Source organism: Littorina saxatilis, linkage group LG2 (genome assembly GCF_037325665.1).
Source record: "Littorina saxatilis isolate snail1 linkage group LG2, US_GU_Lsax_2.0, whole genome shotgun sequence".
Taxonomy (NCBI): domain Eukaryota; kingdom Metazoa; phylum Mollusca; class Gastropoda; order Littorinimorpha; family Littorinidae; genus Littorina; species Littorina saxatilis.
Genome location: NC_090246.1, coordinates 7,659,828 through 7,671,949, shown reverse-complemented (window position 1 = coordinate 7,671,949; position 12,122 = coordinate 7,659,828). Strand labels below are relative to the sequence as shown.

The 12,122-nt window shown below is 44.3% G+C and overlaps 1 protein-coding gene across 2 annotated transcripts in view; it reads right to left on the bottom strand.

Moving 5' to 3' along the window:
- Nucleotides 1-8,942, bottom strand: part of LOC138958106 (uncharacterized) — a 184,713-nt gene extending 175,771 nt beyond the window's left edge. Inside the window, exon 1 of one of the 2 annotated variants that reach the window (XM_070329169.1) lies at nt 8,764-8,942. The gene's annotated coding sequence lies outside the window, so the exon portion shown is untranslated. The remainder of the gene's footprint in view (nt 1-8,763) is intronic. The other variant, XM_070329170.1, reaches the window with a different exon arrangement.
- Nucleotides 8,943-12,122: the final 3,180 nt, after the last annotated feature.

Here is a 12,122-nt window from a genome sequence, read left to right as displayed (position 1 = left end):
GATTTAAAGAATGAACACGTTGCGGGATTGTTCACGTACAATGCGAGTTTATGTAAAAGTAATGTGTGATCTACAAGATCAAAAGCTTTCTTAAAATCAAGAAATACAGCCCCTGATATGTCCGAACGATTAATTGCCGATAGCCAGTTATCACATAGTGATGAAAGAGCTGTACTACAGGAATGTTTCGGACGAAACCCAGATTGAAAGTTGTGAAATAATTTGTACCTTTCCATGTAGTTCAGAAGATTCTTCTGGATGTGCTTCTCTAAAGGCTTTGATAAAATAGGAAGCAATGAAATTGGCCTGAAGTTATTAGGGTCAGACACATCTTTATTTTTAGGAAGTGGAACGACCTTTGCCGTTTTAAATGCATCAGGAAAAATATTTTGTTCAATGCAAAGATTATACACATACGTTAGGGATTCCACTATGTACGGTAGGGCTAATTTAAGCAACGACGGGGGGATTTTGTCAGGCCCCATGGATTTATTATTCTGAAGGTTTTCTATAAATTTTCCAACTTCATGTACGGCAATAGTTGGGATAGAGAATGAATCTTGTGATTTCAATTTATGACTACAAAATTCTTTTAGTCTAAACAACAGGGTGTCCCCACCCTCGACTTCTTCATTTACATTTTTAGATTGTTTCAATCGATCAGCCAAACACAGAAAGTGCTCATTGAATTTGTCAGGAGAAATGGCGCTATTTAATCTGCTATTTCTTCTCTGGGATTTACCTAACACTTCATTTATGGCTTGCCAAAGCGTGGCAACATCTTTTTTGTCTTCAACCAATTTATGAAAATGATTACTTTTTGCCTGGCGTACTAACTCGGTAACTCTATTGCGTTGTGCTTTAAATTCTGATTTCCTTTGATTTTCCTTAAAAAAATCACGTAGTGCCATAGCTTCTACAATCTCAGGAGTAAGCCATGGTGGTAATGTAGGGGATTTTACTCGGTGTTGCCTCAGAGGGGCATGTTTGTCAACAATCGGGTAGAGTATACGTGAGAAACAATTAAGCGCCTCCTCAGCCTCAGTACAATTAAACACATCATGGAACGGAGCTGAAGATAAGTCCATGAAAAACTTAGACTCGTGAAATTTTTTAAAGCTCCGATATTCGATGGTTGTGTGTCCTTTTTTATGACATTTTGGGATTATATAGTTCCATGAGCAGCAAGTCACGTAATGATCACTAATGCCAGAATTAACCACATTAACATTCGAAACCATTGTTTTGTTATCCGTGTATATATGGTCAATTAATGTCGCTGTTGATGCAGTTATTCTTGTTGACGTTTCAACTAGTTGTTGAAGGCCAAAGAGGGACAAAGTTGTGCACCAAGCTGTCTGTGGTTTATGCAAATCGATATTGAAGTCGCCTAATATTAATATAGGCTTATTTTGGCTCTTGATACTGTCCATTAGGTTGATAAAATCATCTGTCCAGTTTGACAATGCAGCAGGGTTCCTATACAGGAAACCCACGAGCAGAGGGGTAGACTTATTAATTTTGATTTCAAGCCACAGGCACTCAACATTCTCAGCTTCCAAATCAGGTCTACGGTGAGTGTAATTAACTAACGATTCGTGTACATAGGCGGCGAGGCCAGTTTGCTGCGGTCTCACACTGTCACGCCTGAATATAGAGTAATGGGGTACATTCAGAAAGTCATCAGAAACATTCGAATCAAGTCTCGTCTCGCTTATGCCTAATATATGTAACGGTTGTTTGCCCTGATTCAACAGTACACATATGTCCGCGGTTTTGTTACGCAAGTGATACACATTCAAGTGAGCAAGGCGGAGATCAGATAACGCACTTTCCTTGGGCATACTTATTGCCTACAAAAGTCTGTTACCAAAACAATGTTGAACCTGCAGAGTGTTCTTTGCAAATCAGGATCAGCGTAGTCAGCAATATCTACTGTTAAAAAAAGATAAGCGTATTCAGCAATATCTACTGTAAAAAAAAAATAAGTCCTTGTTGCAAGAAGGCGCAGAAGATATGCCTTGTCACTCAAAGCTATAGAGCTTTACGCCCGTTCACTCATACTCTTTTAGTCTCAAGAGGAGAGTCCGTATCGTGAATCACTTCAAGTCAGTCAGTTTTCGATTTGAGGAAAGTCTTATATCTAGTCACTTCAAAACAGTTTTGCTTCACGGCTCGTTACTGACACACAACCGAAGGAAGCTCCATATGTTCACACACATATATATCTGTACATAGACTGCACATCAAAGAGTCGTCACTGTTTACACCACTGTATAACTTCACAGCAGTAAAAAAAAAAGAGCGAATACACTACTCACTCCTTGGAACTGAAGCAGAGTCTCAGTACTATAAATGTTGCTTTTCTCGCGTGGTAACCCCGGCGTTTGGTTACGAAATTTCAGGAACAGGATTGCATACACACACACATACATACACCAACATGACAGAAAACACACACACACACACACACAGACACACAGACACACACAGACACACACAAAAACACACACACACACTCACACACACACACACACACACACACACTGTGTCGACAACTGACTAGCCATCACATTTAGCAGTTGCACCACGTGTGGGTGTAGTGGCGGATAGAAGGGTACATCACGGTTGGAGCACTCAGCCATCACTGATGGCCTGGATAGGTCGAGTGCTTGCGGGGGCGGTCCGTCCCGCTGCGAAGCATGGGGGGCGAAGTGGGAGGGTATCATGTTGGCAGACCACTGTGTTGTGCGCTGACCAGTCCTGTTATCAACAGGCCCCTGAGGGCAGACCGCGTCTCCAGACCCTCGTGCTTGGTGGGGGAAAGAGGGATAGGCTGGTGGGATGAGATGTGGGGGGTTGGGGCCTGTAGATGGACGCCTGCTGGCTAGGGGAGGGAAGTGGGGGTGATCACCAGGAGGGGGTGGGTATGTGTTGGTAGGGTAGGATGGAGGATGGGAGGACGCATCTGCACCCGACCAAAACTGCCGAGACTGACGGAGTGATTGACTGGGTGGCTGTCTGGATGACTGGTGCATAGACTGTCGATCAGGCAGGTGCTGATACTGGCGCTCGGGTCGCTCGGGTTGCAGGCTATGGTGGTAGCTGTTGGTGGCAGCAGGGCTTTCTCCCTTTAAGTTGCAGGCCAGCTGGGCGGTACCGGCGGCGCTGGGGTGGATGGCATCTCTGTACAGCGCCTTACGAGGAGCACCGTTCTGGGTCAGGAAGCTGCTGCGGTTGTCGATGAAGGTAACCCCGAGTCTCTTGCACACAATTTCAAGAGTTCTGTTTGATGGGTTGATAGTATTGTTGAGGTTGTGGCGTCCTCGGGCGGGAATGATGGAGCTCAGCTTCAGTTCGGCGTTGGGAAAAGCTTTACAAGCAAGATTGATGACATCTGCCCACTCCCTATCCGAGATCTCACCACTCTTACAGCTGTTCACCCCTACATGGACTGTAGCGCTGTTAATGTTTTCTGAGGGGGTGCGATTATGAAGCCATTTGCAGAGGTCGTATATTTTCATGCCAGGGACACATACCTTGTGTACTAACACCGACTCAGGCCCTAGTCTGTTGGCGTCGACACCGCGTATCATGGAATCCCCTATCAGCAGCTGGTTAGCATCAGGGGAGACGGAAGTGTTAGAGAGTACCTGTTCAGGAGAAGCCGGATGGGACGACTGATGAACAGGTTGAGACGAAGCGGCGCTATCTTGGTGGCTGCCTGTTTCCGAAGGTCCATTTTCGATGACGTTATGTTCGTTCCCTATCACATGGAAGACGTTTGCTGTTGATACACCGTATTCGTTGTTGTGAGATTGGTCGTTCTGAATAAGGCGTTGACAAGGTATAATGTCGGAGACTACTGAAATTGGAACTGTAGTTTCATTGGGGGTTTGGGTCATTGTTGTACTAATGCTTTTGGTTTTTTTGTTGTCTTTTATTTTAGATTTGAGAGATTGCTTTTCTTTCTCAAGTGCATTTACCCGTCCTGTGACTTTCTCGATGCTAGTCATGAGTTTGTCCATTTTGTGTTTGAAAGTCCAGCTTCAGTGTGTTTTTGATCTGGACTTTAATATCTTCGACTAAACATTTGTCGGCCTTGCTGTCGCCAAGGCCGGTAACAGAAACTCCCAAACCGTCGATAAGGCTCTGGACACCACTCAACTCCTCATCCACAAGTGCAAAACGATTCCACACGATGGGGGAAAATTGTAGTGGAGATACACGGCGCGTGCGGTGGGCTTGGTGGTCACGCGCTGCTCGTTTGATTGTGACTTTGCCCCGTGCTGTGTGACGTGCTGCAGCGTGGTCAGATTGTGGGGTGGAGGGGGGTATCTTGACAATTGATGAGAGGGGGGTGGAGGGGGGTTTCTCGACGACTAATGAGAGGGGGGCGGAGAGGGCTATGTCAACAGATGGCGAGAGGGGGGTGGAGGGAGGTGAAGCCTCTGTATCAACCTCTTCTGTAGACGTTTTGCTCTCAGGCTGCGGCGATGTGCTTTGGGTACAGGCAGTATCATAGGCATCCAACATTGTAAAGGGGAGGTTGTTAACAGATGAGCACAGCTTGTCAAAATCACCCTCTCCAGTAAACGAAATGACCAGAGGGTGGATACTATCACACTCAGTGGTAGACCATATTTCACATGCCTTGCCCTGACACAAGAAGGTGCCTGCGGGGGCAACTGTAAAATAAAGAGATAGCGTGACAAGCTTGACGCCAGCTGCGAACAGCCTTATCACAGTCTTCGCCAAGTTGGGAAAGTCACTTTTCTTTGCATTAACGAGTGGACTTGGTGGGAGACTAATAACATCGTTGTTTTGATTAAAGTCCTCTATGGTGAATGTAAGTTCGTCAAGAGACAGTGATGTATATCTGTGGATTAAAATGCTGCGCCACAGATAAATTTCCTCTTCTCCACAACTAAAGCGTTTCTGACAGGGGTCCAAGCAAGGCATAAGTTTGGATTCAGCCATGTCGACACGGCGACGTTAAAACACTCACGTAGTACACATACTGCATCAACACTAAAACAACGAACCGTGCCGGGAGGTAGTCTAAGCAGGGGTCAGTGGAACCATGGTAATAACACAAGACACGCCAAGATAAGAATCACACTGAGTGGCTACACGGCGCGCCATAGTTCCTCGGCCGTACACGGCCGAACAGACATTAGTCACATGGCCGACGCTCATAAATCACCCACGATAAGCGCTTTGCGGTGGCGCTGCTACACATCGTAGAACAATGAAGTCGGAGAAATGAAATGAAACTTTGATACTCCTACCGTCAACAACAGACACTTCTCATCAAAATGAAGATGTTCATCCTGTAGCCAGTTACATTAGCTATCCGCCAATGCACTTTTTTAGCACAAAAGTAACATGATGAACAAAGAAAATCCTGTTTCTATCCAGAGCAAGTGAGACACGTCTTGGCTCGTCTGGCACCATCTGTGAAGGAGAGAGAGAGAGAGAGAGAGAAAGAGAGAGAGAGAGAGAAAGAGAGAGCGAGACAGAGAGAGAGACCCAGAGAGAGAGACACTGAGAGAGAGAGACAGAGAGAGAAAGACACACACAAAGAGAGAGACACAGAGAGAGACACAGAGAGAGAGACAGAGAGAGAGAGAGACACACACACAAGCAAGCGCTCTCTCTCTCTCTCTCTCTCTCTCTCTCTCTCTCTCTCTCTCTCTCTTTCTTTCTCTCTCTCTCTCACACTTTCACTCGCTCGGAGATCACGACATCAAGTAAAAAATCACAAAAACAATCAGGCATCCGCTGACGGCAGTATCACTGTGTTCTGCTGGTGTTTTCTTTGAACTCGGGTTTGTTAAAAACAACGGCAGAACACAGTAAGGGAAGTTGCTGTGTTCTGCCGTTGTTTTTTGAGAACTTAAATCGGTTTAAATGGACTTACTTTATGAAATCTCAGGAACTAAACGTCATTGAGACTTAAAATTTACTGACAAAATGCGCGCTGATGTGCACATAATGATGACATAAAAATCTCATTTTTGACAAAAATGGACTTACTGTGTTTTGTCAGAGGACGGCAGATATCAAATCAGTGGAGCCGAGTTTCCTTCTTTGGCCCATGCATTAGGATTCAGCAAGCTGTATATATACAAGATGTCAACAACCACCACTGATATAGCAGTATCCCTTCCTTATTAGCCCTCAAGCAATCCATTTAGGGAAAGCTGATGACAAGCCCTCTGCTGCCTTTCCGAGCTCTAAAACATCGCAGAACACAACCCTTGGCAGGAGTGTTTATGTTATCGCTCGGCCAGGAAAGAACAAATTTGCAAGCAAGACAAGGAAGAGAAATGAATTTCTGGCTGAAAATGTGCACAGTTAAGAAGTCACACCCCGGGGGCGGACCTAGTTGTGGATAAGGGGGGGGTTCCAAATTGGAGCAGGGGTCCAGGGGCCGCTCAGGCCCCGGTGGGGTCCATGGGCAAAGCCCTGGTGGGGGGTCTGGGGGGCAAAGCCCCCCAGATGCTGAAGGAATTTTATTTTTTTAGGTCAATCGGAGGCCTCTCGTGGAAGATAACATGGTAAAAAAAACAAACGGATGGGGGGTGGGGGGGGGGGGGTTCCGGGCACCCAGGAACCCCCCCCTAGGTCCGCCCCTGCTGACACTGAGTCAGTTTAGTAGAAAGAGACATAGTCAGTACTATCAGGGCTGCTTAATAATAATACACACATTTTAAATCATCAGAATACACTCTTTGCAATCTTCTATACTGATTGCACAAAGAAACATTCAATGCGGAAGAAATCAGTTAAATACTGCTGTTTCCTACATGTCGAACCGGTACATAAGAATCACATTACACCGCCAACCGAAAGACCAAACTTGTCAAAGTTTTGTAAGTGAACACTACATCTTACAAGCAACAAAATATGCATGTTAGTGCATTTACACCTCCAGCATACATACAGATTAAACTTATTACGCTTAAAACAATATTTATGCTGTTTTCAAGAAAAAAAAGTGAGTGTGGTTTAAGCTTTTTGAATATTCCGCGCAAATTTCGATGCTCCGCCTTGCAAGGTCACGGCGGCCGCTAGCTGCTGAAATCTGTGGCACCATGCATAGGCGGTAAAGGCGCCTTCCTGTAACATTTACGTGGTTTTAAGTGTGTTTAACATTTCTCAGTTCCTGGAGCCCTTGCAATGATTATAATGATGACAAGAAGCAGAAGTTTCAAAGTAGTGTTACAAAATGTGGTTGTCTTGAAACAATTAACACAGGGTTTTTTCCATGTTGAGTGCAGCTGAGAATAGTTCTGTGTGAACTCAGTTATGCTGGTCCGCAGTAACCGAGCCGCTACTGTCGGAACTCGCGATAAAAGATAGGCCTAACCACAAAAAACACAATCGGCACTTTCTTGAAAAATCTTCCTTAATCTATTGGTATATATATGATATTACACTGACTAACCTTTTCATCTAAACCCTAGTTCTTCTTTACGAATGAATGTATTTTCTACTTTTGACGAGAAAAAAATAAAATGTATTCAGCTAGAGCCTATGCTTTCTTACTGCTGGGTCGGTGTCTGTAGCAGACGATACTTTGCCGCTCTGACAGAGAAACTGAATACAAGTCTAGAGTAAAGATAATGCAATGAACTTCGATATTTATCAACAGAGACAAAAGGTTCCTTTGGATATGCTTTCAAATAGAGATATTATATTCAGCAAGTATTTGTGTTGTTGAGTCAGTAGTGCATGATAACAGAGATATAATATAGCCTACATTGATCATCTATCTACATAATTATGTCTGATCACTGATGATAAGTTGGAACTCCATTTTGACAATTTTAACACAGATGCATATATTTTCGGGAAAGTGGGTGAAACACTGTACACTTTTCTTGGCAGTGCGGCGGATCTATCCAATTATAATTAAATTCCAATCTTTAATCCCCCCCCCCCCCCGGGCCTCTCTCCGGCTGCTGTTTCTAAAATCATCTTCTTTTATTTTGTTAATCTGTTTGGGGGGCTGGGGAGGGGGTGGGGGGGAGATTGTGTGCTTTACAGAGCTCTGTTAAACAGATTGCTATTTAACCTGTGTTACGGCCACTTCAGTGAATGCAACTCGGTTCATCCATACTGTGGCATACATAATCCCGTTTATTTAAGACGGAAGCACGTGACCATCCTGGCAATACTCTCTGGATAGATAAAAGAAAGTGTTAGCAGATTATATTTCACAGTTTTGGTTTTAATCAATAAGTGCTTGAAGCGATTTTAAATTAGCATAATGATTGACCTTGCTAAAATGTGCAACTGAGATACTTTATCGAAGTTTTTAATACAACATTTTGATGCAGTCATGGCAACGCGTATGCTTCAAAATGTCGTCTGCAAAACCCCCACATACATAGCAAAAAAGCTCTGGTCTTCGCTTTGCAGACTTCTCCAAGAGTTTTTACTGAGACTCGGTTCCGAGATTCTGAATTATAAACAGTGGCCACCAGAGATAAACAACGCCAACTCGCCTGCAGGCTAGCGGCGAAAGACAAACCGTTTAACGCTTGACGAGCAGGGGCTAGTGTTTTGTCAGCACACGCTAAACAAAACAAGGCAGCTATAACACAGGACTGTGAGCTCTAATACTGAATTCGCCTCCACTGTTTTGATATGCACACACACATGCTTATGAGCGCATTAGCAAACTGACAAATCAAAGAGCACAGAGAGTGAACATTATTTTTATCTAACTTTAACCACAAACAGTTGACTTACCAACAAGCTTGAACAGCCTGCCTGTGCTTTCTCCCTCTAACAAGCACGGTGCAGAAGCTTGTGGCGTTCCAATGTTCTGTCCTTGTTGAAATGACTGCCTTCTCACGTCAGTCAAGCCCTATATATATGATAACTCCTCATTATTTACATTTCTGAGAAAGATCAGATCTGCTTCAGCAGACTTATCTCAACTTTTGAATGTTAGAGGACACTTAAAAGACGCTTGATACTGTCGGGGGCAAGCTGAAAAGAATCGCGTAGGCTACGAATACTGAAGAGTTATATTACAAGATACGGGTGAGTGATCGTGTCAAACGTACCAAGCGCCATACAATGACTTTTTAAAGGAGATTTCAATGAGTGTTCCAACTAGATCTGGTGCATATCGAGTCTGTTTCGCACGCCAGTTTGGGTTCTCGGGGCAAAATAAGTCAAACAACAACAACAACAACAACAACAACAACAACAACAACAACAACAACAACAACAACAACAACAACAACCACAACTTCATCAGCAGTAGCAGCAGCAACAAGAGCAACAACAACAACATCAACAGCAGCAATAATAACAACAGCAGCAGCAACAACAACAACAACAACAACAACAACAACAACAACAACAACAACAACAACAACAACAATAATCGTATCCACTCGAGAAAGTGTTTGTTTGGCTAAAACGCCAACAGAACTAAGATACCGATGAACATGGCAAATGACTATACACTTATCTGCTGGAAGGCTTTTATTTTCAGGTCTTTTGATTTACATGTCATTTCATTCTTCTTCAGGGAAAGAAGAGACCTTTACTTGAGAGAGTTGTGTACCGGATGAGCAATAATTCTGTATTAGTACTTTCTACAGATTCAAAGTCTGGATCATTACTTTCTTCAGATAAAAAGTCTGAATCATGCATTTAAAAACGAGTTCCCGGATTTTCTGGAGTACTGCAATGGGCTTAGGGGCAAATTGCTCATCGTCGGTGACGTCAACGTCTGGTTCGATGATGCGCGCCATCCCCTCACTGAGGATATGTGGGATATTCTCAACGTATTCAAACTCTCCCAAACCATCACCGTTCCAACACAGCGCAACGGACACACCTTGGATTGGGTTGTTTGCCGAGATGATGAATCGATCATCAAGTCTTTGACTATGGATTACACTCTACCCTCGGATCACTACTGTGCTGTACTGGACTTATTTCTCCCTAAACCTGAACATCGCCCTACCTTCGTCATGAGAAGGAATATCGCCGCTGTTGATGTTGCTGCCCTGACAGAGGACATGCTGGCCTCCATCAACTCTTCCGTCCATCCCGCCGCTCATCAACTCGACCAGTATCTCAAAGATGCTCTAGATTCGCATGCCCCGCCAAGACGTCGCAAGGTGTCGTCGCGGTCTTCATGTGAATGGTATAGCGCTGTCGCTGATGAGCTGCGGCCACTGAAGCAGGAGCGACGCAGAGCTGAACGCCGCATGCTGCGACCGTCGAGCACGTACATCGACACAGAGATTTTTAACAGAGCTAAACACCAGGTTAATCGCTTTGTTGAAGCTGCCAAAACTGCATATAACTCAGCCCAGGTACTCGCAGCTAAGACTATGAAGCAGCTGTATTCTGTCACAAATAGTCTGCTTGGTAAAGAGAAAAACTGTCCTCTCCCGACCATATACACTCCAAGTCGTCTACCCTGTGAATTTTCCGATTACTTTAGAATTAAAGTACAGACAATACGAGAAGAACTTGACTCTCAGCTAACCTCTACCACCAGCAAATTCACAGAGAAAAAATTCTCAGGAACATCTTTCTCGGGTTTTCACCATGTGTCAGAATGTTTTGTCAGAGAAAAAATTGCTGAATCCAACCGTAAGACATGTGAGCTTGACCCATTGCCCTCGTGCATTCTCAACCAGTGTATTGATGCGCTAGTTCCATGCATTACCGGTATCGTCAATGACTCGCTGGCCACCGGGATCTTCCCATCTGTATACAAATCGGCGGTAGTCCGCCCTCTGCTTAAAAAACCTTCCCTAGACCCTAACTGCCTAAAAAACTTCAGACCCGTCTCAAATCTTCCTTTTTTCTCGAAATTACTTGAAAAGATAGTTCTCTCTCAGATCATTGGGCACCTCACCCAGAACAAGCTCCTCGACCCCCATCAGTCCGCGTATAGGGCTGGCCACTCAACAGAAACCGCTCTCATCAAAGTTGCAAATGACCTTCTCTTAGCTCTCGATCAAAAGCATGTGTCTGTCCTTTCTCTATTAGATCTCTCGGCAGCATTTGACACTATTGACCACTCCGTTCTCCTGACAAGACTTCACAATTCTTTTGGTATTTGCCACACTGCCTTAGCTTGGTTTAAGTCCTACCTCACAGACCGCTCTCAGATAGTCTCCATTGACGGCTTCCAATCTGCTCCATCCCCGTTGACTTTCGGTGTCCCCCAAGGATCTGTACTTGGCCCGGTGCTATTCATCATGTACACGAAACCAATATCTAATGTCATCTCTCGCCACTCTGTTTCCTATGAAAGCTTTGCTGATGACACTCAGTTACAAAAATCTGGCCCTATTACTGACCTCCCCAACACAATCGAGACAACTAAGAACTGCATCTCTGACTTGAAATTGTGGATGACCGAAAATAAATTGAAACTTAATGACGACAAGACCGAGATCATGCTAGTTGTACCCCCTTCTCTTAAAAAAGAACCATCCCTTCCTGCCCAAATCTCTATAGCTGGAACTGATATTCAGTTGGCTTCTCAAGTACGAAACCTCGGTGTCATCTTCGACGAAACTCTCTGCTTCAAACAACAAGTCTCCACTGTCTGTAGAAATGCCTACTATGAACTGAGAAAAATTAGCTCCATCCGCCACTGCCTTTCTTCCGATGCTACAAAAACCCTCATTTGCTCTCTCGTTCTTTCAAGGCTAGATTACGGAAATGCCCTTCTTTCTGGTTCATTTGACTATCTCATTGAAAAACTGCAGAAAGTACAGAACAACTCCGCTAGATTAATCACAAAGACCCCTAAAAGACACCACATCACACCTGTTTTGAGATCCCTTCACTGGCTGCCTGTAAGAAGTCGTATTCAATACAAAATTGCATGCATTTGTTTCTCTTTCTTTCATGGTACAGGACCTGCTTATCTCTCTGAGATGTTATCAAAATATTCAAACCTCTCCTCTCTTCGCTCTGCAACAGATACCAATGTACTTAGTAAACCAAAAAGAAACAGAAAATCAACTAACTATGGATTTGAGAGATCCTTCAAGTACCAGGGACCTCTTGTCTGGGAGAAAATCCCCCGGAGCATTAGGGATTCCCAGTCACCATCTGCCTTC